The 25,535-nt window shown below is 40.5% G+C and overlaps 1 pseudogene; it reads left to right on the top strand.

Annotated features, from left to right (window-relative positions):
- Positions 1-23,441: 23,441 nt before the first annotated feature.
- LOC119034750 (translationally-controlled tumor protein-like) lies at positions 23,442-24,159 on the top strand (annotated as a pseudogene).
- Positions 24,160-25,535: the final 1,376 nt, after the last annotated feature.

The following is a 25,535-nucleotide window of genomic DNA, read 5'->3' on the forward strand; positions in this document are numbered from 1 at the left end:
GAGCCTCGTTCACCTGCATTGTAGAGATTGTCTTTACGCGTGATGAAAAGTGCACACATGGTGACGTGGTGTACCCACTATTCCAGGTATTGGAGATGGGGAACAAAATACATATGTAAATGTTTGGTTGCCCACGAAGGCCTTTTGTAAGAAGTACAGAATCTCATTTTCAAAGTTTGGACTTTTTTGTAAGAAAAGAAACTCTGTTATATAACCAGAGTTTCTGGGTGCTGTTAATCTACCAAAAGAGCCACCTCTGTCCCTCGCATCAGCGCCATAGCTGAACAAGTTACCCAGTGCATCCCTACAGAGGCCCCTGCAGCCCGTTCCTGCAACTCATCCACGTCGAAACTTCACGTGTCAGGGACCGAGAGTAAGACTCTGTCACCAACAGCCAACCTAACACCTAAGCATACTTGCTGGCATTTCCTACCATGTCACACTTTACCTAACTTAGGGATTTTTATTAACTCTAAATTTTAAAAACCAAATTTTTAGAAAATTTCTAGATTCAATCGCACATCTTGGTCTTATCAAGGTTGTCAAATTCTTATCATTTGTCTCTGAGGGCGTTACCAGCTTGTCCTTACTGTCAACACCGAGTATTCATTTTAGGAACCAAAGCAGCATTTACGTTGTGTTTGAGGCCCGGCCAAAGCATGTGGAGAAGAATTAACACTTTGCTGACAGGAAGTGGTGTGTGGCCTCCCAAGGTGTCCGCACCCGCTCTGCTCCGGCTACGTCCATCAGGTTGTCACATATCCAGTCTTAAACCGAACCTAGACTTCCTTGTTTTCCTCTCCTTGGCAGTAAGTTTATTTTTATAAACATTATGAAGGAAGTTGTACATTTTCAGCTTTCTTTTCCTTCTCTTCTAATTACTCTTCAAAATTTCCCAGCCCCCACTTGCCTCTGTGGGGGGTTCCAGAGCCACTCCCACATATTTGTGCAGCTATGACAGGTGAGCCCCACTCCTAACACCACACTCTGAAGCTGCTTTTTATTGCTGTATGATAGGTGACAATAAAACTAGCAGCTCAAAACAACACACATTTATTATTTCACAGTTTCCACAGGTCACATGTCCGGGCATGGTTTCACTGGATCCCCTGTAAGGCTAGGTCTGGGGTCTCAACTGGGGAAGGACCCACTTCCAAGCTCATTCCAGCCATTTGCACAATGCGTTTCCTTAGGGTCACAAGACCCTTGACAACTTGCTTCTTCAAAGCCAGCGATACAGGAAGACTAGTATGCCTCCCAGTGAAACAGAGTCTTAGATGATGTAATCAAGGAAGCAACTTCCCATTCTGTTGATTAGAAGCAAGTCACAAGTTCCGGTCACAGCATTAACAAATTTAAAGTTTAGATTTGGACATTAGGCAAGCCCTATCCTCACATTCCCTAATTCGATGGTTTTAAAGCTTAATTCCACTAATGTATAAAACTGGCTTATGCTTATTGTTAAACTCTTAGGTAATCTCAGAACATTTATTAGCTATTACTAATTCAGAAAAATACAGCGTTGCGATAGGTGTGAAAAAGAGCCTAGATGTTATACTTTAAGAAACTGAAGAATTCCCCTTCAGTTAGCTAGGGAAGAATTCCCCTTCAGTTAGCTATTTGCTTCACAGTAAAGAAACGCTTGCTTCTCAATTTGCTCTAAGATTCAGGCCCAGGGTCATAAGAAAACATGAACTTAGGTTTCTATCAATGAACAGAAAAGCAAATTGCAAACCTAAAGGCATAGAGTGCAGCCTACTGGTAACCTGCAGTTCCTACTAGTCACACAGGGACCTGAGAATTATGAGGAGTTGCTAAGCCTTTAAAAGCCTACATATTTTCTCTGGAGCTATAAAGTGAATTGCTAAATTCAGGCAATAGCCTTCATTCAGGTAAAGTGCTGCCTGCTTTCCATCCAGCGGGGCTCAGCCCAGGTGGGTATGTCCTGCTGCTTCCTAGCACTGGGATTAAAGGGTGGAGCTGCAGTGGCGCTGAGACAGCCACTGCCCCAGCGGGAACACACAACGTGGGAATTTCATGCAGTTTTACTGTCCCAGAAGAATGTTCCATCCAGTTCTGCTCTACATTTCTTTGAAATTTCTCAGAGCCTTCTTGTCGGGTACAGTGAAATCACACACCTTGTACCACTGCTCAGCCCATTTTCATAAACAATTGCTATAATCCATTCCCTTCCTTACGTCACCTTTCTAGCACAACCTTTATGCAGTTTAAGTCAACATCAACCCGAGCTGCTTTTAAAAACCAACATGGAGTCTAGAACATGGATCCAAATTTGCTTCCAAACAAAGGCATGTACCCCCTGCCCCCCCCAAATGCTTTTTTACCAGCTCTGGATGTCTCTCTCTCTCTCTCTCCCCGCCCCTCCCTGCACCCTGCCATTAAAGTCAATAAAATTAAAAAAACAAAGTGGCTTCATTTATTAAGAAATAAATGCTGTTTTTTTACCTTTCTCAGTACAGTAAGATAACCCAAATAAAAGTGCTGACGTGGGCCCTGGCTGGTGTGGCTCGGTTGGAGTGTGGTCTCATAAACAAAAAGGTTGTGGGTTTGATTCCCATCAGGGCACATGCCTGAGTTGCCATTTTAATCCCAGGTCAGATTATGTACAAGAGGCAAATAATTGATGTTTCTCACATCGATGTTTCTCTCCCTCTGTCTCCCCACTCCTTTCACCTCTCTCTAAAGTCAGTAAGCTCATCCTTGGGTGAAGATTGAAAAAACAAAATGTCAGCCCCGAATTTCCAAAAAGGTGGCATCGTGTTTTAATGGGCGTTGTACTTATTAAGTACAATTGCATTATTGCATTTTAAGTACATTTTTTGTGGATGGCCATTGGTACATGTAAAATTGTGTTCACAGAAATTACATTTTATTTTCACAAATAGTTTCTTGTCAGAGCTGTTGAACCCTGAGGGAGGGTGACAGAATGCTCCCCAGTGAGTGTGCTTACTAACACAGGCAGACACACACGCACAATAGCCTCTCCTGTTTCTTTGCAATGTTATCTTTTAAGAGACTGGGCAGGTTCTTGTTGCAAGCTTAAGAAAAAAGCTTATCAGCCAAGATAATAGTGCATTTTTAGAGTACTCCATGCAATGTGGAGGTGCCAGAATATTTTTTGGCTGAATTTCAGGCTTACTCCTTGAATAATACTAAATGATCTAAATGATCAGGGATCTAAGTGATCCCCGAAGACTAGCAATGATGAAGAAATGCACATTTTAATTCAGTATAATTTACCAACAATCAATTGATGAAGACACTCTTAAATTTTTTACAAACCTGACCTGGCAAATCTACTGAGAATTTTTTCTAAAAAAGAGTCTGCAGGAATTAATATAGAAGGATGTTTTGCTCCATGTTACTCATTTTAAAAAAAAGGTCTAAACAGTAAATATTCAGCAAAATGGGAAGATTAGAAATTAACTTTGGTACATACATAAGGTAGACTACTATGCAACCACTAAAAATTAGAGAATAAGCACTTGATAGAGGAAATCCTGATATGTTAGGTGTCTAACAGGAGAAAATGTACTTTATTATACTAATTGGTAAACATGCTTATCTTCACAGAAAATGCCTGGGAGGCTGTATACCCAAATGGGAGCAGTGATATTCTCTCTCTGAGGAAGAGCATATCATTTTTTTCTTCTTTGTGCTGTTCTGTTTTTCTACAGTTTCTTTGAATGTCTATCACTATTATTATTTTTTTAAAAGTAGTTTAAGAAATAATACCAGTAATTTTATCTGGCAACTGAGAATAATGGAGAGTAAGTGATATGTAAATGAGAAGAAAGTTGGAAAACTGATTTTTTCCTGGAATTTCAAAGCCATTATTACAACCTTCCAGTGTTACAAACGCCTTGTTAAATACTGACTTCCTTAGTCACGTTCTAATTAGAGTGGTGATAGATGATTTCTGTTACAGATAATGAAGTTATTTATAGGAACACTTGATGCAGTTCATTCCAGATGAATAAGTTGTGTCGTGGATGTGCATTAGCAGCTTAGGCAGTGTGTTTGCTTTAAAAAAAAAATCTTCACCCAAGGACATGTTTATTGATTTGAGAGAGAGAGAGAGAAACATCCATCATCCCAACCAGATCAAACCCGCAACCTAGGCATGTGCCCTGACTGATGATCAAACCTGCAATGTTTTGGTACATGGGACAATGCTTCAATGAACTAAGCCACCTGGACAAGGCCATTTGCTTTTTGAGGGTAGTATTTAGTATACTGTAAAATGTTAAGTGTTACCAAAATAGAATTGAAAGATATTGCTTAACTCTTCCCCCTCATAAAACTGACTTTTACTAGCTCTTTTTTTAGAACAAGCATAGCTAAGAATAAAGAAACACAAATGTAGATTCTGTGCCATGCCACTTAGAAATTTTGTCACCTTAATCCAGTGACTTAGACACTTGGAGCTACAGTTTGCTTATAATTAAAAAAAGAATGATAGCCAGCTACAAAGGTTATGATGGTGAAAAATCCTTTGGTTCTGTGAGAGTATATTACCAAATAGGGATGTATGAGGAAGTTCATTGTAAAATATAAAATAGGCAGTTTAATGTAACAACTTACTGTACCCCTCCTTTGTCTCCTCTGCACACTGTATCATTTCCTCTGTGAGAACTCAAACCAGTTTATCTCAGGAATAGCTAATTGCCCCTGTTTGAGAAAAAAATATCCTTCAGCTGAGTGGAAGTGTTCAGAAGCTGCAAAATCTGTTTCTTGTCATGATTCAAGTGATGTGAGTGACCGTAGATAGCCAGGATTCCTTCCTGTGTGAAGGTCAACTTTCACTTTGTTCAGAGGGGCAAAAAAGTAACACGTGTATGGTTACCCTTAGTAGGTGGTCCATGCCTTTCTATGGTGAGAAGTTAGCTAATATTGTCAGCAACAATGACTGGGAAGCAAGAATGCAATAAGTGATTATTGCATTGCCTTTGGGTAGCAGTTACCTATACAGTCAGGCACATATTTGGGGGTTAACTATAATGATTTTCTGTGTAGGGTTTTATATTTTTATGGGCACATTTTATATGAATACACAGAGTTGATTAATAAATAGCATTTTAAAGTTCCATAAAATGCTTGTGTGCTCAAATCAGGGTTATGTAGGTACCGTTTTGTGGCAGCCTATTGACTAAATCAGGGAACTCACAGGCTACATAGGCTCTTCATCTTCCAGAGCAGTGGGTCTTTTATGTCTAGACACTAGTGCAATTACCTGGGGATTTTTTTTAAGATACTGAAGTCTGAACCTCCAGAGATTCTGAAATAATTGGTCTGGGGCTGGGGCTTCTGGCCCAAGCCTTACTATTTTTATAAAACTTTGCAGATGAGTCAAATGCACAGCCATTGTGAAGAATCACTAGCCCATGAAATGATTCTCAAAGCAGAATCTGCATCAGAGTACATGATGGGCCTGGACCCCACCCTCAGGGTTTCTGAGTCAGCAGGTCTGAGGCAAGACCCAAGGTTAGCGCTTCTAGCACATTCTCAGGTGCTGCTTTCCCTGCTGGTCTGGAGAACTGCTGGCCTAGTGGAAACAGCACTCACTGATTTAGGATTAAGAATCCCTGTGTGGTGAGTTTCCTCACCTGTGATTCCGCTCCTACAAAAGGAAATTAACCGCATACAATTTATTGTAGAGATTGATAAAGCCAATATTGTGAAATTCACATGCCAAATGGTTCTAGTGCTATACAAGCCCAGGACAGTACTGTTATCTCCCCTATGTTTTGGGAGCCCATAAGAGAAAAGTGGAGTGGTTTCCAGGAACGTGAAGAAAATGATAAAATGATGAAAGCAACAACTGCCCATACCATTGGTCAGGATGGAGACAATGGCTCTAGAAATTGTATCTTTATTTAATTGAATTTATCAGGGTGACATTGGTTCACAAAGCCATACAGTTTCAACTGCACAACTCAACAAACCATCACCTGCACACTGCATTGTGCTCCCAATGCCCAAAGCAAAGTCTCTTTCCGGCCCCATTTATTCCCCCTTTGCCCAACTGCACCCACTTCCATCCCCCCTTCCCCCTGGCTACCACCACACTGTTGTCTGTGTCTATGTGAAACTGTATATATACATACATATATACATTGCATATAACATGTATAATATATAGTCAATATGTAATATTTTTTGCTTAATCCCTTCATCTTCTGTCATCCAGCCCCCTAAACCCCCTCCCATCTGATAGGTGTTGGCTGTTCCATGTATCCATGCCTCTTTTGTTCTATTTTGTTCATCATTTTATTTTGTTCATTAGATTCCACATATAAGTGACATCATATGGTACTTTTCTTTCTCAGACTGGCTTATTTCGCTTAGCATAATAATGTCAAAATCCACCCATGCTCTCACAAAAGGTACAATTTTCTTTTTCTTTACAGCTGCATAATATTCCATTGTGTAAATGTACTGCAGCTTTTTTATCCACTCATCTACTGATGGGCACTTGGGCTGTTTCCAGATATTGGCTATTATAAATAATTCTGCAATGAATATAAGGGTTCATATATTCTTTCAAATGAATATTACAGGTTTATTCATATACATTTCCAGAGGTGGCATTGCTGGGTTTTGAGGAAACCCCATACTGCTTTCCACAGTGGCTGCACCAATCTGCATTGCCACCAACAGTGCATAAGGGTTCCCTTTTCTCCACATCCTTGCCAACACTTGTTGTTTGTTGATTTATTGACAAGAACCATTTATTGACAGGAACCATTGTGAGGTAATATCTCATCATAGTTCTAATTTGTATTTCACTGATAATTAGTGACATTGGACATTTTTTCATATGTCTATTGGCTATCTGTATACCCTCTTTGGAGAAGTTTCTGTTTAGGTCCTTTGCCCATTTCTTAACTGGGTTGTTCATCTTCTTGGTGTTGAGTAACATATATATTTATATATTTTGGAAATTAGCCCTTTATAAGGTTTATCATTGGCAAATATGCTCTCTCATTTAGTAGGTTCCCTTTTCATTTTGTTGATGCTTTTTTTGTTGTTTAATCCCATTTGTTTATTTTGTTTGTTTCCCTTGTATGATGATATATTGGCAAAAATATTGCTATGAGAAATGTCTGAAATTTTACTGCCTGTGTTTTCTTCTAGCATTTTTATAGTATTGAGACTTACATTTATGTTTTTAATCCATTTTGAATTTATTTTTATGAATGGTGTAGGTTGGTAATCTAGTTTTATTATTTTTTTGCATATATCTGTCCAATTTTCCCAACATCATTTATTGAAAAGATTGTCTTTATATCATCGTATGTTATTGCCTTCTTTGTCAAATAATAATTGAACATGAAGGTATGGGTTTCTTTTTGCATTCTCTGTTTCATTCCATTAACCTATATGCCTGTCTTTGTGCCAGTGCCATGCTGTTTTGAATACTATGGCTTTGTAGTATAGTTTTTATATTGCGCAGTGTGTTACCTCCAACTTTGTTTTCTTTTTTAAGATTGCTGAACCCATTCAGGGTCTTTTTTAGTTCCATGTAAGTTTTTGGGATATTTGTTCTAGATCTGTGAGGTATGTCATTGGTGTTTTAATAGGAATTGAGTTGAATCTGTAGATTGCTTCAGGTAGTATGGACATTTTAATGATGTTAATTTTCCAATCCATGAACATTGTGTATACTCCCATTTATTTGTATCTTTCTCAGTTTCTCTTTTCAGTATATTGTAGTTTTTCAAGTACAGCTCTTCTGCCTTCTTGGTTAAATTTACTCCTAGGTACCTTTAGTTTGTTCTTGCAATAGTAAATGAGATTGCTTTCATAATTTCTTTTTTATAATTCATTATTGGCTTATAAAAGTGCCACCATTTTGTGATTATTAATTTTGCTTCCTGCTACTTTGTTGAATTCATTTACTGGCTTGCATAGTTTTTTGGTGGAGTCTTTAGGATTTCTGTATACATTGTTATGTCACCTACAAGTGACGACAATTTTACTTTCTCATTTTTAATTTCGATGTGTTTTATTTCTTCTTTTTCTTTTCTGATTGCTATGGCTACAACTTCTAGTACTATGTTAAGTAAGAGGGGTGAATGTGGACACCCCTATATTTTTCCTAATAATAAGGGAAATGTTTTTTTTTAGTTTTTTTTCACATTAAGTATGATGTTGGCAGTGAGTTTGTTATATACAACTTTCGTTATGTTAAGATATGATTCCTCTATTCCCAATTTGCTGAGTTTTTTCATACATGGGTGCTGAAATTATTCAATGATTTTTCTGCATCTGTCGATATGATCATGTAGTTTTATCCTTCACTATGTTTATGTGACATAAGATATTTATTGATTTGTGGATATTCTACCAACCTTGCATCTCAGGAATAAATCCCCTGATCATGGAGTATGATGTTTTTAATGTATTGGTGGATCTGGTTTACTAATATTTTGTTGAGGATTTTAGCAAATATGTACATCGGGGATATTAGCCTATTAATTTTCTTTCTTTGTAGTGTCTTTATGTGGTTTTGGAATTAGAATAATACTGGCCTCATAAAAAGAGGTTGGAAGTCTTACTCTTGAATTTTTTGGAATTTTGGGGTGTTAGTCTTTTTTTGAATGTTTGGTAAAATTCTGCTATCAAGCCATTCAGTCTAAGGCTTTTGTTCACTTGGAGTTTTCTTTTTAAATGTCTGTCTTCTTTTTAAAATACATTTTATTGATACAGTTGTCCCATTTTTCCCTCTTTATTCCCCTCCACCCTGCACAGCCCCTCCCAACTGCATTCCTCACCCCTCTTAGTTCTTGTCTATGGGTCATACATATAACTTCTTTGACTTCTACATTTCCTATACGATTCTTAACCTATTTTCTACTTACCATTTATGCTACTTATTTCCTGTAGCTTCTCCCCCATCCCCCCACCTGCTTATAACCCTCCATGTGATCTCCATTTCTGTTATTCTGTTCCTCTTCTAGTTGTTTGCTTAGTTTGTTTTTGTTTTTGTTTTGGGGGGTTCAGTTTTTAATAGATGTGAATTCGTTGTCATTTTACTGTTCACGTTTTTGTCTTCTTTTTCTTTTCATTTAACATTTCATAAATTCCCCTTAACATTTCATATAATCAGGGCTTGGTGATGATGAACTCCTTGAAATTGACCCTATCTGGGAAGCACTTTATCTGCCCTTCCATTCTAAATGATAGCTTTCCTAGATAGAGTAGTGTTGGATGTAGGTCCTTGCCTTTCATGACTTGGAATACTTCTTTCCAGCCTTTTCTTGCCTGCAAGGGTTGTTTTGAGAAATCGGCTCATAGTCATATGGGCACTTCTTTGTAGGTAACTGTTTTCTTTTCCCTTGCTGCTTTTAAGATTCTCTCCTCTTTTATCTTGGTTAATGTAATTATAATGTGCCTTGGTATGTGATTCCTTGGGTCCAACTTGTTTGGGACTCTCTGGGCTTCCTGAACTTTCTGGAAGTCTATTCCTTTTGCCAGACTAGGGAAATTCTCCTTCATTATGTTTTCAAATAAGTTTTCAATTTCTTGCTCTTCCTCTTCTCCTTCTGGCAACCGTATGATTTAGATGTTTGAACATTTAAAGTCCTGGATGTTCCCAAGTCTCTCCTCATTTTTTTTGAGTTCTTGTTTCTTCATTCTGTTCTGGTTGAATGTTTTTTTTTTTTTGTCTTCTCGTCCAAACTGTTGATTTGAGTCCTGGTTTCCTTCCCTTCACCATTCCTTCCCTTTATTTCACTTTTCATAGCCTTCACTTTTTCTCTATTTTGCGATCATACTCAACCAATTCTATAAGCATCCTGATTGCCAGTGTTATGAATTCTGCATCTGATATGTTGGCTGTCTCTTTGTCGCTTAGTTGTATTTTATCTGGATTTTTGATCTGTTCTTTCATTTGGGCCATTTTTTTTTTTATCTTGGCATGCCTATTGTGCAGTAAAGGGTGGAGCCTTCAGTATTTGCCAGGGTGGGGCACCCCCCTTGGCTGCCTTGTGGTGCTATGTATGGAGGAGTGGTCTGAGAGGGACCAGTGCCACTCACTCAGCTCTCTGCTGGCTTTCAGTCACTTCCTCTGCTTTCTTTCCACAAGCAAATTGGGCCCTTCTGATGCTGATTTCTGTTGCGTGGTTTTGTGTACATTCTAGGATCCTGTGGCCCTCTCCAGCTAACTCTCCACTGAGCCTAGGAGTTTTTCCCACCATCACAACCTCCACCAATTTTTTTCAGTCAGTGATTTTGAGGCTTTATTTCCCTGAACTGGAATCCTGGGTTGCATGGTCTGTCTTGCTCCCCAGTTCTTCTTCCTGGTTTATCCACATGCAAATGTGGGACTGCCTGCTTTGCCAGCTGCTGCCTCACCTACTCCACCAGCCGCCTCCTCGCCCACCCTGGTCCTCCAGCTGCCACCTTGCTGTGCATCCTTTCCACCCTAGCTGCCCATCCCTGCCCCTCCTATCTCTCTGGGTGAATGTTTCTTCTTTAACTCCTTGGTTATCGGACTTCCATACAGTTCAATTTTCTGTCAGTTCTGGTTGTTTTTTGATTTTAAGTTTGTTGTTGTCCTTTTGGTTGTGTGAGGAGGCACAGTGTGTCTACCTACACTTCCATCTTGGCCAGAAGTCTGCTGGGAGTTTTTTTTTATTATTACTTTGACTTTATTCGTTGTAATTAGTCTAATCTGGTTTTCTGATTATCTTTGTTTTAGAAAATTTTTTGTCTTTTGGAATTTATCTATTTTGCCCAGGTTGTCTAGTTTGTTGGTATATATTTGTTTATAGTACTTTCTTAGAAGCTTTTGTATTTCTCAGGTATCAGTTGTTGCTTCTTCTCTTTCATTTCAGATTTTATTTATTTGGGTCCTCTATTTTTTCCTTGATTAGTCTGGTTAAACATTTGTCAATAGTGTTCATCTTTTCAAAGAACCAACTCTTGGATTTATTAATGTTTTATATTGATTAATCTTTTGTATTATTTCAGTCTCTGTGTCATTTATTTCCACTCTAATCTTTATTATTTTCTCCCTTCTATTCTCTGAGCTTTGTTTGCTTTTCTTTTACTAGTTCTTGTTATATTGTTCATTTGAGACTTTTCTTGCTTCTTGTAGTAGGGCTATAATGGTATGAACTTCTTTTTCTTTTAATGTATTTTATTGATTATGCCACATTATAGTTGTCCCCTTTTTCCCTTCATTCCACTCCACCCTGCACACCCCTCCCACCTACATTCCTCCCCCTTTAGTTCATGTCCATATGTCAAGTTTTTTGACTTCTACATTTCCCACATTACTCTTGCCCTCCCCCTGTCTATTCTGCCCCCCCCCAGTGTCTATGCTACTTATTCTCGGTACCTTCTCCTCACCCCTCCTCCTCCCACCCCCCTGTTGCTAACCCTCCATGTGACCTCTATTTCTGTGGCTCCGCTCCTGATCTACCTGTCTGTCCACTTAGTTTGCTTTTGTTTTAGGTGTGGTTGTTAATAACTGGGAGTTTGCTGTCCTTTCACTGTTCATATTTTTATCTTCTTTTTCTTAGATAAGTCCCTTTAACATTTCATATAAGGGCTTGGTGATGATGAACTTCTTGAACTTGATCTTATCTGAGAAGCACTTTATCTGCCCTTCCATTCTAAATTAAAGCTTTGCTGGGTAGAGCAATCTTGGATGTAGGTCTTTGGATTTCATGACTTGGAATACTGCTTTCCAGCCCCTTCTTGCCTGTAAGGTCTTTTTTGAGAAATCTGCTGACAGTCTGATGGGAACTCCTTTGTAGGTGACTGTCCCCTTAGCTCTTGCTGCTTCTAGAATCTTGCTGATTCTCTCCATTTTTATCTTGGTTAATGTAATTATGATGGGCCTTGGTGTGTTTCTTTTTGGATTCACCTTCTTTGGGACTCTCTGAGCTTCCTGGACTTCTGTTCCAGGAAGTCTGTTTCCTTTGCCAGATTGGGGAAATTCTCCTTTATTATTTGCTCAAATAAGTTTTCCACTCATGACTGTTCCTCTTCCCCTTCTGGTACCCCTATAATTCGGATGTTGGAACGTTTCAAGATGTCCTGGAGATTCCTAAGCCTCTCCTCATTTTTTTGAATTCTTGTTTCTTCATCCTTTTCTGTTTGGTCATTTCTTTCTTCCTTCTGGCCCACTCCTTTGATTTGAGTCCCAGTTTCCTTTCCATTACTATTGGTTTCCTGTGTATTTCCCTTTGTTTCAATTAGTTTAGCTTCCATATGTTCCTCTAATTTGTGACTAAAATCAACCAGTTCTGTGAGGATCCTGATAACCAGTGTTTTGAACTGTGCATCTGAAAGTTTGGCTATTTCTTCATCGCTTAGATTTATTGGCTCTGGGGCTCTGAGTTGTTCTTGAGCCATATTTTTGTCTGTTCATGCCTGTTACATATGAAGAGTGGAGCCTTAAATATTCACTAGAGCGAGGCTACCCAGGTCACTGGTTTGTGATGTTATATGTGGGGGCGTGGTCAGAGAGGATTCACCCAGGTCGCTGGTTTGTGACGCTGTCTGTGGGGGCGGGGCCAGAGAGGGACAATTGCGGTCCCCTCTGCCACTTCCCGCCACTGGGTCCTGCACAGTCTGTCTCACTGCTGGCTCCTTCACTGGTTTATCTGCACACGAATGTGTGACCATGGTCAGCCCTCAGTGAGTCCACCGCCTTGCGCCTTCAGTGGGTCCGGCCGCTACTCCACACCTGGGATCTGCCCACAGCTGCCGAAGTGTCTGGGTCGCGCGCCAGGGTCCGTCCAGGGGATCTTTCCTGCCCAGCCCTGCTCTGCTGCTGGCTCTGCCCCTCTTACAGGTTTGGCTGAAGGGTTCGTTGTTGTCAGACTTCTGTCTAGTTCAATTTTCTGTGGTTTGCTGCGTTTCTGTTGCTAAAACTTTGTTGTTTTTAAACTTGGTTGTGCGAAAAGGCACAGTGCTTCCACCTATGCCTCCATCTTGGCGGAAGTCCCCCTGAACTTCTTTATTAAAACTATTTTCTCTGTGTCCCATGTATTTTGTTGTGTGTTCATTTTCATTTGTCTCCAGGTAGCTTAATTTCTTCCTTGATTTCATTGTTTAATAACATGTTATTTGGCCTTCATGTGTTAAATATTTTTCAGCTTTTTAAATTGTAATTGATTTCTAGTTTTATACCATTGTGGTGGGAGAAGATGCTTGATATGATTTCAGTCTTCGTGAATTTGTTAAGACTTATTTTGTGTCCTAACATGTGGTCTATTTTTTGAGAATATTCTATTTGCACTTGAGAAAAATGTATATTCTGCTGCTCTGGGATGAAATGTTTTGTAAATATCAACTAAATTTATCCAATCTAGTGTGTCATTTAAAATCACCATTGTCTTGTTGATTTTGGGCTGAAAGAGCTATCCATTGATGTCAGTGGGGTGTTAAACTCCCTAACTGACATATATATATATATATATATATATATATATATATATACACATATACATATATATGTATTTGTATTTGTATGTGTACATACGTATATAACTGATATATACACATTTCTTTTTAAGAAATATATATATATATTTTTTTCCTATTTTTCTTAAACAGGTCCTTTAACATTCCTTGTAATACTGGTTTTTGTAGTAATGAACTCCTTTAGCTTTTTTGGGGTGAAGGGAGTCCTGGGAAGTTTTTTATTTCACCTTCAACTTTAAACAATAGCCTTGCTGTATGGAATAGTCTTGGTTGTGGGTCCTTGCTTTTTATCAGTTGAAATATTTTATGTGAATTCCTTCTGGCCTTAGTGTTTCTGATGATGAATCAGCTGACAGCCTTGTGGTAGCTACCTTATAGATAACTGTCTCTCTCTTGCTGTTTCTTTATCTTTAACCTATGCCATTTTAACTAAATGTTTCTTGGTGTGGGTCTTTATGGGTAAATTTGATTGGGATTCTTTGTGCTTCCCAAACTTGTATGTCTTTTTTCTTCACCAGGTTAGGAAAGTTGTTGGCCATTATTTTTTCAAATGGTTCTTGATCTCTTGCTTACTCTCTTCTCCTCCTTCCAGTATCCCTATAATGCAGATGTGGGTGTCTTGATGTTGTCCTAGAGGTTCCATAGACTTCCTTCATTTTTAAAATCCTCTTTACTTTTTGTTACTCCGCTTCAGTGCTTACTATTATTACCTTGTTCTCTAAATTCCTGATTCAGTCCTCTGCTTCCTTTAACCTGCTGTTGATTCCTTCTAGGGTATTCTTTATTTCAAGGATATACTCTTCATCTCTGCCTGGTTCTTTTTTATGGCTTCTATGTCCTTTTTAATGCTTACTACCTCTTTTTTTACGTTCTCTCTGAGATCATCCATTTTTCCCCTAAAGGCTCTTGAACATTTTTATAACCATTGTTTTAAACTCTACATCTAATATCTTGGTTACTTCTATTTTACTTAGTTCTCTCTCTCTCTCTCTCTGGCAATTTCTCTTGTCCTTTCATTTGGGGCATATTTCTTTGCCTCTTTATTTTGTCTCTGTATATTAGGTATATCTGCTATGACTCTAAAAATTGTCATGACGGCTTTATGATGTAGGTGTCTTGTTGAGCTCAGTGGCACAATCTTCCAGGTCAGCTTGGTGCTTTAGGAATGTTTCTTGTGTGTTCAATGCAGTTAACTGTTGTAGCTGAGTTTTGAAAGCTGTTTGCCCATTCATGGGTGGAATTAATCTTTCAGGCTGGCTTACTATAAGGATACACCTGCATCACCATGTATGAGTGAGTCACTGTGCAGGGGCTGCCTGCAAGGGGGAGTTGTTCCTAGCAGATTCTCGTGCCTGCTAGAATCCCCATTTTGGTATGCCACTTGTGTGGCTAGTTAGGTTGCATTCTGGTGTGGATTGAAGCCCACTACTGGTTGTGTTAGTTCTGGGTCCACTTTGGAAGGGTTCAAGTACAGACTGATATCAGATGTTGTATGTAACTGGCCTTGGGCTACTTGTCTGGAGCTACCACACTATTCATTGTTTGTGGCTGCGTCTACTGGGCTTCATTATGCATAGCAGGACCAATCTGTATACAAAGATTGGCTTTCTCCAACTTAGAGCTGGAGGAAGATTTATAAAAAGTCTGAGGCTTTCTGAGGTCCACTTCCACCTGTCAGCTACTCCACCTCCTCCTGAAGTAGCCTGCTCTTCCTCCAGGGCCTTGTGAAGAAAGATTGCAGAGTAGGCTCAGGCTGGCCACCAATCAGAAACACTTCTGCAGGTTACAAGTTAAGTAGGGTAGGGTGACTGGCGTGGGAAGGATGGGGCTAGTAGGTCTCCTACTTTAGGGCCATGTGATTGGGCACTCAAATGAGGGGAAGTGACCCCTGCCTGAGAGACATACCACTCAGTCTGCCAGAATTTCTAACTCTAGCTTCCCAGGAGTAGCGAACCACAGGTTCAGACTGGGTGCAGGTAGCTGCCCCCACTGCAGGAACAGCAGGGCCGAGCCATGACGACTTGAGAGGACAAGTCAGAAGAGTCTCCCATTGCATGTGGTGCCAGCTGAACCACAGGAGAGGGCTAAGCCCTTTGTCTCAGTCCCAGAGAAGAGTGTCTTAGGGAGACTGCCTCCAAAGTTCCCAGCTCTGAACAGCACTCCCCCTGCTGAGCTCAGGAGTAGCCACTGGGAGGGCAGATCTAGTCTCCCACTTGGGGTGGTCCTGGGAAGCCTGCAGGGGTGGGCACTTCTTCCACTTCCTGGGCAAAAGCCTCTGATGTGTACTGAAGGTCATAGCTCTGAGCAGCTCTCAGATCCCACCTTGGAACTGAGTTCACTCAGCAAGATGGGGCCCCCAGCTGCCAGAATGACAGGTCAAATGAATCTCCCACTGGGAGAGTAGCATGGACTGAGCTTTCAGAGGAGACAGGAATGCCCCTGCCCCAAGGTGTAGCCACACAACCCAGGTACGACCCATCTGATTCCTGGACAAAAGCCTCTCCAGGAGATGTGCTCTGAAAGTCCCAGCTCTGTGTGGCACTCTGATCCTGCTGCGGGACTGAACTCAGCAGGGCAGGGCCACAGGGAGTGGAAGGGCAGGCTAAGTAACGTGACCCCAGTGGTGGGCGTGACCCGCTTGTGCCCTTGAGGTGGGGAAGAATTGCCCTCTTTTTAAAGATAAATAGTTCAATTACTGTCTGAGTCTCCACCAGGAGCTTCTCCAGAAAGAGTCCCCAGTGGTGCTTCTGTGTGAAGTGAGCAGACCTCTCAGCAGGACCCAAGCTCAAGAGAGTGGTGTTGCCAGTAGCTGGAAGACCAGGCAGTGCAGTCCCTGGGCTGGTGCTGTAACTGTAGGAGTGCTCCATCCTGGGAAGGTGGCATCTAGGTCTCCAGCAGACTCCCTACTCTCCCAGGCAGACTGAATCCCCACTGATTCTCACCACCCGATGCAATGTGGGCTCCTCTTCCCATCTCTGTTGCTCTGGGTTGCTGATTCCTACATGGGGTTGAGACCCCAGGCTCCTGGTGGGGGGGGGGGGGAGTTTTGCAGCTGAGGTAGCCCTCTGACTTCTCGGACACCGCACATGGGTGCAGGGACCAGCCCTTTCCACATCTCTGCCCTTCTTCCCAGTCTCTATGTAGCTTCTTCTATAAATCCTTGGTTATAATATTTCAGTTCAGCTAGACTTTAGTTGGTTATTCAGGTTGATTGCTCTATAATTTAACTGTAAATCTGGTTCAGCACCAGGAGCAGGTGAGTGTAGCTCCCATGTACTGTGCAGCCATCTTGGAATCAAGGAGTTGTATCTTAAAGGGACAAGAATCACCTTGCAATCATTGATAAGAATAACCAAGTGACAAAAAATACAAAGTTTCCAATAATAATTTAAAAATACTGCGTTGATGCCCCCAAACATGCTTCAGTTTCATGTGTTGTAATCACCCGAGAGGCCTTACACAATGTTCTTCAGAACACTCAAAACAAACTACATTTGAGCATTAATAATGGCCATTCATAAAGATGTACATAAAGATGTATGTGGACAGAAAAAAAAATCAAAATACAATAGAACGTGATGAGAGACATAAGAGTGGAGAGTGAGAATTAGGAGCCCAGAGGAGAAAGTGCTTCTCCTGTTGGGATAGGAGTTACATTGGAATTGATCCTTAAAGGATGTTCCTTTAAGGATGTCTGATCCTTAAAGACAGCAAAGGAGATGGTGAGGGGTGAGAAGCAGAACTCTCAGAAAATAGAAGTTTCTTTTCCAGGAATGGTTTGCAGGTCTGGCAACTTATGATTCCAAACAACCAGCTCTCTTCCCTCCTCAGTTAACTGTGGGACATTAACCTAAATGAACATTTAATGGAGAAATGTCCCAAGAGTAGGAGAGCCAGAACAATGACTGAGGGCCATCAACAAGCACTGTCTGCAGCTTTGGATTGCAACTCCTCCCACCAGAGGGAGCAGAGTCTGAAGTCAGGACTATGAAAAGAAGAGAGGCAAAGAGAATTCTTATAACTTGAAACAAGTAATGGAGGCAGCGCCTATCTCCTCTTTAGAGATGGGAAAGGAAAAACAAAACATAGAACAAATGTCAGCTCTGGGGACTGGCTCAGGATATCCTTTAACAAGGATATAAAACTCTTCTCACAGTTTTATAATTCTAAATCTGTATCATGTAAGTGACAATTTTCTATCTAAGAAAAGTTTAAATATAGAAGAGCATCTTCTCTAAGTACAAAGCAGATAATCTATTCTTCTGTATAAAACTTTTCATTTACCAGAAATAGTTGGGACAGCCCTGGCTGGTGTGGCTCAGTGGATTGAGCACCGGCCTGCAAACCAAATGGTTGCCAGTTCGGTTCCCAGTCAGGGCACATGCCTCTGTTACAGGCCAGGTCCCTTGTGTGGAGTATGTGAGAGGCAACCACACACTGATGTTTTGCTTCCTTTCTTTCTCCTTCCCTTCTCCTCTGTCTGTAAATAAATAAATAAAATCTTAAAAAAAACAAAGAACAGGTTGGGACAAAGTAGTCTGATTAGTTTATACCATTTATTTATATATGACTCAACCATATTTAAAGACAGACAATACCATGTGATATACTTAATGCTAATTTCTTCTTTGATGATTCAGAATCCCCTCTCAAAACTGTTCCATGTGTCAGAGTCTTCATATAATATTTCTCCTCACACTACAGTACTGTGGGTACAGAAAGTGAAAGAAATGGACATGAAATGCATAATGACCTCTCACGAAGAGTCTGCAGTTGCTTCTTGGAATAAATTCCTTGTAACAGCCTGTTTATTATGTAATTTTCTCACAAAAGTGTAATATAAAATGCAGTTTATATGCAAACATCAGGTACTTTGAAATTTTACAAACTTGGGTTTAAGGTGAAGGGGCGTTTCCTGCAATAAGGAATAGGGATGGTCCATTTAAAATGGAGGGTGACCTTGCCTCTCATGTTGAATGTTTGAAGAGTACTATTATCAGGGGCACCTGGGGAAATCTGGCCATTTTGGGCATTATCTGTATTGACTGGGATGCTCTCAGGTTTTAAAATAGCTGAAATCATTCTTAGGATTGAAGATATCCTCATATATTCAGGGAAGGGCAGCCTGGCTTCCCTCTGTAGGAGTCATTTCTCAAGTTTCTTCTAAACATTTCCAGGAAAGGAAGGCACAGTTTTCCACCTCTCAGTGTCTGCAGGTGGGAGTTGGTGGAGAATGGCAGGCATGTTGGGTTGCTAACAGGTGGGAGCAGTCAGCACAACCTAGCAGGAACCAAGAGGCTACAGAGAGAGCTTGGAACCCTACAGAGAGAGCTTGGTGACAGTCACAGGTTGTAGCACCTAAATACTGCAGGTCAGAGCAGCACAAAGTGTCAGCAACAGACAGGCATGAAGACTGACGATTGAGGGAGAAGTTGTGCTTGACTGGCAAAGTCTACGAACTTACCAAGGACTTGCTTCTCTGGGGATTAGATGGCTTTTTAAAACTCCACTATTAACATGTTTGCTTGCTCATTCCCCTTTCCTCCTAAACGTGAGTTGGCAGAGAGCAGGAAATTAAGGGGAGACAGAAGTCTAGTTGTGTTCTGGCCAGTTGGGTTTTCATTAATTAAGGGTTGACGATAAATGCATGTGATTTAAGAGCTCATGACTAATATCTGTCATTTCATTGCAGTGGTCCGTGAAATGCCCCTACTGTGCCCCGAACGACTCTTACAGAAGTTTTTGACAGGCACTAACTATATATTAAAAAGAATAAACACCTGACTTCAACCCTGTTAGATATGAAAAAGGAAAAATGCTAACATTATTTATAAGTCCATCCTCAAGTATTTGTGACTTCTACGCCTCCCTACTATGTGCGTGCACACATGCACTTCTGTTATTTAGCTCAGCTCCCCCCTTTGATTACTGCTCCGTCCTACATGTCCACCACCACTCTCTAGGGTGGCTGTTCAGGGAGCTTCTCCATCCTTGTTGGTTTCCCTTAACCCAGTCTTTCATTAAATGTCTTAAATCATCCCTTCTGAGTACCATTTGTTCCTGCAAGAATACTTGATCTGTACAGCCAGCCACTCATTAGCAAATTATGTACATCTTTTCTTCAAATCTGTAAGGTGGGCAAATCTATAAAGTGGTAGTTTGAACCACGTCAGAATGACAATATTTGGCCAGTTATGACCTACTAATATGGCAGCTTCACATGCTGTGAGAACTAATTAAATATAAAGTGATTTGAATAGTGCCTGACACATTCATTGTAAGCTATTTGTTTATAAGCTTTCTACTTATGATGCTCAGATTCTATAAATTATGTTTTTGCCCGAGAAGATCTGTGCTTCCTCCTCAGCCCCTCATCCCAAGCAGACACTTCTCATTTATTATAGGGGTCTTTCTCAAAGAGCCCAGAGAGAAATTCAAACCCTTTGAAGGTAAGAGACCCTGTGTCCCAAATCCCTGACCCATTCTTCTAGTCATGCCCTTTGAGAGATTCCACTCCCACCACCCCACTGCTCCAGCACAAGGGGTTCTTCCTCCCACTGTCATGGTACAGAGTGATCCTGGCATCTATCAACAGAATTTTTCATAGGAATGTTGACCCGCATGATGATGAGCTCTTACCTCCATCTTAATTCTTGATTCCACAGCAATTACCTTTAGGTTAAGTGGGTTACTGCAACCTTGCCTAGTGGCTCATAGACCTTTCTATAATTTTGTATTTGGGGAAAACATGCTCTGGATTTCAGACTTTCTACAAATAATCAGAATCTGCAAGGTATGTGGGGGAAATGATGAGCTTCCTGATTGGCTAAATATGTCCTCAACAAAAAGGTAAACCATAGCTTAAACTGTCCATGGATGTGACAGGGGCAATCAATGGGCAAATGTATTCCAAATACATTAAAACACATGTGTGCCAAGCCCTGGCTGATGCAGCTCAGTGGATTGAGCACCGGCCTGTGAACCAAAGGGTCACTGGTTTGATTCCCAGTCAGGGCACATGCCCAGGTTGCTGGTCAGGTCCCCGATGGGCATGTGAGAGGCAACCACACATTGATGTTTCTCTCCCTCTTTTTCTCCTTCTCTTCCCCCCTCTCTAAAAATAAATAAATAAAATCTTAAAACACATACACACACGTGCCTGTTTTCACCTCAATTGTCCTCAATCCAACAGTAGCCTCGTCTTTGAAGCTCAGTTATTCCAACTCTGAGCTCACTATGTAAGCTGTCACTTTTAACAACATCAAAACTTTTCCAAGGTCATTCTTTACTGTCTAGATTCAGTCATGAACCTTCTGAATCCTGCCCCTCAATTTCATGAAAATGAGGTATTAACTGAAGCATATCTGTAACTTTAAAGAATTTAGAGAATATAACAAAAGGAAAGCATTTCCCTCCCCTTCTGAAATAATATATGCTGAAGTACAACATGCAATGGAGACAAATGAGGTTGTATTTCCTTATTTGTTGCCTCTTTTTATTCAGGTATGACTGGCATATAACATATTAGCTTCAGGTGTACAGCATAATATTTGTGTACACTGTGACCTTACATACTTACGATTTTTTTCTTGTGATAAAAATGTTTTAGGTCTGCTCTCTTAGACACTGTTCACTACACACCACGGTACTGTTAACTGTAGTCACCGTGTGGTATGTTACATGCCCAGGACTCACTTAGTTTAGAACTGGAAGTTTGTACCTTTGACCCCTTCACCCGTTTTCTCCACCCTCTAACCCCTGTATCTAGCAACCACCAATCTATTCTCTGTATTTATGAACTTGATTTTCTTATTTGTTTGTTTTTGTTTTGTTTTGTTTTATGTTAGTTTCCACATGTAAGTGAGATCATTTGGTATTTATCTTATTCTGTATAACATTTCACTGAATATAATGTCCTCAAGTTTATCCATGTTGTTGCAAATGGCAAGATTTCATTTTTTTAATGGCTGAATAGTATTTTGTTGTATATATTTACCATATTTTATTTATCCATTTACCTATCAATGGACATTTATGTTGTTTCCATATCTTGGCTACTGCAAATAAGGCTTCAAAGAACATGAGTATGCATATGTTGTTTTGAGTTAGTATTTTCATTTTCTTCAGATAAATATCCACAAGTGGCATTGCTGGTCATGTGATAGTTCTATGTTTCATGTATTAGGTACCTCCACACCGTGTTCCACAGTGGCTACTACATCAGTTTACTCACCAACAAGTGTTCCTTTTCCTCCACGTTCTCAGCAACACTTGTTACTTCTTATCTTTTTGATGGTAGCCATTCCAACATATGTGAAATAATATCTCATTGTGGTTTTGATTTGCTTCTCCCTGATGATTAGTGATGCTGAGCATCTTTTCATGAGCCTGTGGCCATCTGTGTGTCTTCTCTGGAAAAATGTCTGTTCAGATCTCCCCATCTTTTAATCCGATTTTTGTTTTGTTTTGCTATTGAAATGTGCTAGTTCTTTACATATTTTTAAATTTAACCTGTTATCAGATATATAATTTGCAAATATTTTCTCCCATTCAGGGGGTTGCCTTTTCACTTTGTTCATAGTTTTCTTTGCTGCACAGAAGCATGTTAGTTTGATACAATCCCACTTGTTGACTTTTGCTTTTGGTGTCAGGTACAAAAAAAATCATCACCAAGCCCTATATCCATAAGCTTTCTGCCTGTGTTTTCTTCTAGAAGTTTTATGGTCTCAGATCTTACATCCGAGTCTTTAATCCATTTTGAGTTCATTTTTATGTATTGTATAAGGTAGTGATCCAGTTTCATTTTTTTGCTTATTTTGTCTTTTTTAAAAAAATGAATGGTAATAATGAGGGCAACCTTTCCTTACTTTTGTTAAGTCTATTGGTCAAAAAACAGTTCCCAGTCCCACACAGTATGAGGGCTTTGGTTTGCCTGCAGCAAACACCTTTCCGAGGCCCTGCTACTGTGTGTGGTAGGACCATGGTTTCCCCAGCCCACCAGCAAAACACACGGGAATTAACTCATAATGAGAAAAGCGCTGGGTTGATGTAGCATGTAAGTTAATTTAAAGTGAAAATACTTTTTTCCTGAACTGTTGCCAAGGAGTATAAAACTCACCCACCCCACCTATACTACTGGAACAGGTAAGAGAAGAGGCACGAGAAGGAGCAAAATACTAAGACTGCATAAAACGGCTATCTGGCCGGTTGGTTCTGGGAATGAGGTAGGAACCCAATTATCTTTTTTTTTCTGTTTTATCTTAAAATTAATTTAGTTGTTCCCCCATCGATGTCCTAATTTTGTATACAGCTAGATAATTTTATATTTATAACGTTGATTCCTTTTAGACAGAGAAAGTTTGTGTGCATTTCCAAACTATCTTCTAAATGCACACTTAGGATACTATTATATTTTAAGGACGTGTAATTTTGCACATACAAGATAATCCAAATAGTGGTGTAATTCCTTCTCCTAGCTCAGAAAGAAGAAAATACTACTAGTGGATTTCAGAGCCTCCTTAGGCAACTTCTGTCCCATCCAGGTTTAGCCCACACAAATATAACATGCATTCTAAATTTACACGTTGCCAGATTTGTATAACATATCACTTTCCAGCGTGTTTGCCGCAATGTTGTAAGACATCGCTATATTCTGGGGATCATTTGGCTCTGCTTTCAACAGTTTTGTCAGGAGGCTTGAATTTATTTGGGGGTGTGCTTTCAGAGGAGTCGTCCTCAAGTATTAAGCAGCCAAATGATACAAGGCAGTTTGGGACCAGAAAGACACTGACTGAGCTAGTCATCTCCCAACTAATGTGAGGATGTTGCTTAAATTCCAAAATGAACCTGGCCTTCCATAAAGCTCAGACTTTCAGAGTACCCCTGATGACTTCAAGGTGAGTTTTTCTTCAGCCTCAGCTATTGGGCTGTATTTTAAAAGGTAGCTCTGGACTACTACTCAAGAAGCAAGGCTCAAATCTGATGACATTGTGAAAACAAATAGAAAAAGAAACGATTCAGCTTTTTCTCCTGCTCTGCCTGCTCCGCCCTCCCCAAGAGCCCTGCTCAGGCTGTGCCATGCTCACTCTGAGCTCCTGGCTCCAGCTGTCATCTCCTTCCAGCCACCATCATGATGATTTCCCGGGACATCATCAGCCATGATGAGATGTTCGATGTCTACAAGATCTGGGAGGTTGCAGACAGGCTGTGTCTGGAGGTGAAGGGGAAGATGGTCAGTGGAACCCAGGGTAACATGGATGACTCATTTATTGGTGGAAATGCCTCCACTGAAGGCCCATAGGGTGAAGGTCCCCAAAGCACTGTAATCCCTGGTGTTGACATTGTCATAAATCATCATTTGCAGGAAACCAGCTTCAAAAAGGAGCCTAGAAATACATCAAAGGGTACATTAAATCAATCAAAGGGAAATGAAGAACAGAGACCAGAAGGAGTACAGCCTCTTATGACAGGGGCTACAGAACAAATCCAGCACATCCATGCCAATTCCAAACACTGCCAGTTCTTTATCGGTGAAAGTGTGCATCCACATGGCACGGTTGCTCTACTGGAGTACCATGAGAATGGTATGGCCCCATATATGATTTCCTTTAAGAATGGCTTAGGAATAGAAGAATGTTAACAAATTTGGCAGTTCGGATCTCTCACAACTTCCATCCACACAGCAGGACTAGGACAAAAGGGACTGATGTTGTCTTGAGCTCTTCATTTATTTTAACTTTGATTTATTTGGAGTGGAGGCATTGTTTTTAAGGGAAAGAAATGTCATGTAGATTGTCTAAAAATAAAATGCATTTAAATGTATTTGAGAGAATACCTCATAGTTTATTTAATACATATTTAAATCCATCCTGTATAGTGTTCCTGGAAAAACTAGAGCCTGGTTAATAGACCAGCAACTGCTCTAAAGCATAGCCCTGGCTGGTGTAGGTCAATAGATTGAGCACAGGCCTGTAAAGCAAAGGGCCACTGGTTCGATTCCCAGTCAGGGCACATACCTGGGTTGCAGGCCAGGTCCCCTGGTTGGGGGGCACGTGAGAGGCAACCACATAATGATGTTTCTCTCCCACTCTTTCTCCTTCCCATCCCCTCTCTCTAAAAATAAATAAATAAAATATTTAAAAAATAAAGCATGAGACAGTCTTCAGATAACTTCTACAATGAAAACCACTTCTTGGCTAGGCTGCATTAAGAAATGAGGGTCACAATTCTAAATTCTAAGGTGAAGTAAAGGGAAAGAACTTGCTCACAGTGGAGCCAACATATGAAGCAAATTCCTTAGACATTTCATAACCTACAAACAGAATTAGTTACCTAAATTTAGAATAAAAAGGGACTAACACAGTCGGGTAAGAAAATAAAGAAAAGAAAAAAGCTATTCATTGGCAAATCTTAAGGTTCTAGGGACCAGAGTTCAACTTTGGGCTATGGCCCAAGGTCCTGACTATAAGGAGTCACCACCACTGCCCAGTTCTAGGATAGCTTCAAATCTATCTCTCCACGAGCTCATCCAAATGAAGGTGGCCAAGAACCTGCTCAAAATAGTTCGCTTCAACATGAAGACAGAGCAAATTTCTTCCAAGGACTCACTTCTCTGCTTCAATTCCCTTAGGATCAGTCATGGTTTCCTGGTTGGCAATCTAAAAATCCCACTAGGGGTTTTTGAGAGGACACAAACTACATTACGTTTTGTGTTTGTGACAGCTAGCACAATGCCTGACATACACATGTTCAATAAACCACTGAAATGAGTGATGCAGTGGGTGAGGTCTGATCCTGACTCCTGGACTGGAATGAAGCCCCCCCCCCCCCGCCCGAGCTAAGTCAAGGACATTGGGATGTTGTGGAGAGAATCCAGCTAGCTCTATGCCTGGGGGGCCCATGAAGACCATGAAGACATGACCTCCTCCTCCCTGGAGTGGTAACTCTAAGTCACCTGCATATATTGAGAATAAGAATGTCTTTGAGGCTGCTGAGATTTAGACCTCCCTTCTTTTCACCTTCTTTGTTTCACCATGCCTAGAACAACCACTAGTGTGCTGGCCATGAAGGTG

Source organism: Artibeus jamaicensis, unplaced genomic scaffold (assembly GCF_021234435.1).
Source record: "Artibeus jamaicensis isolate MK-2021 breed Jamaican fruit bat unplaced genomic scaffold, CSHL_Jam_final contig_354, whole genome shotgun sequence".
Classification (NCBI taxonomy): domain Eukaryota; kingdom Metazoa; phylum Chordata; class Mammalia; order Chiroptera; family Phyllostomidae; genus Artibeus; species Artibeus jamaicensis.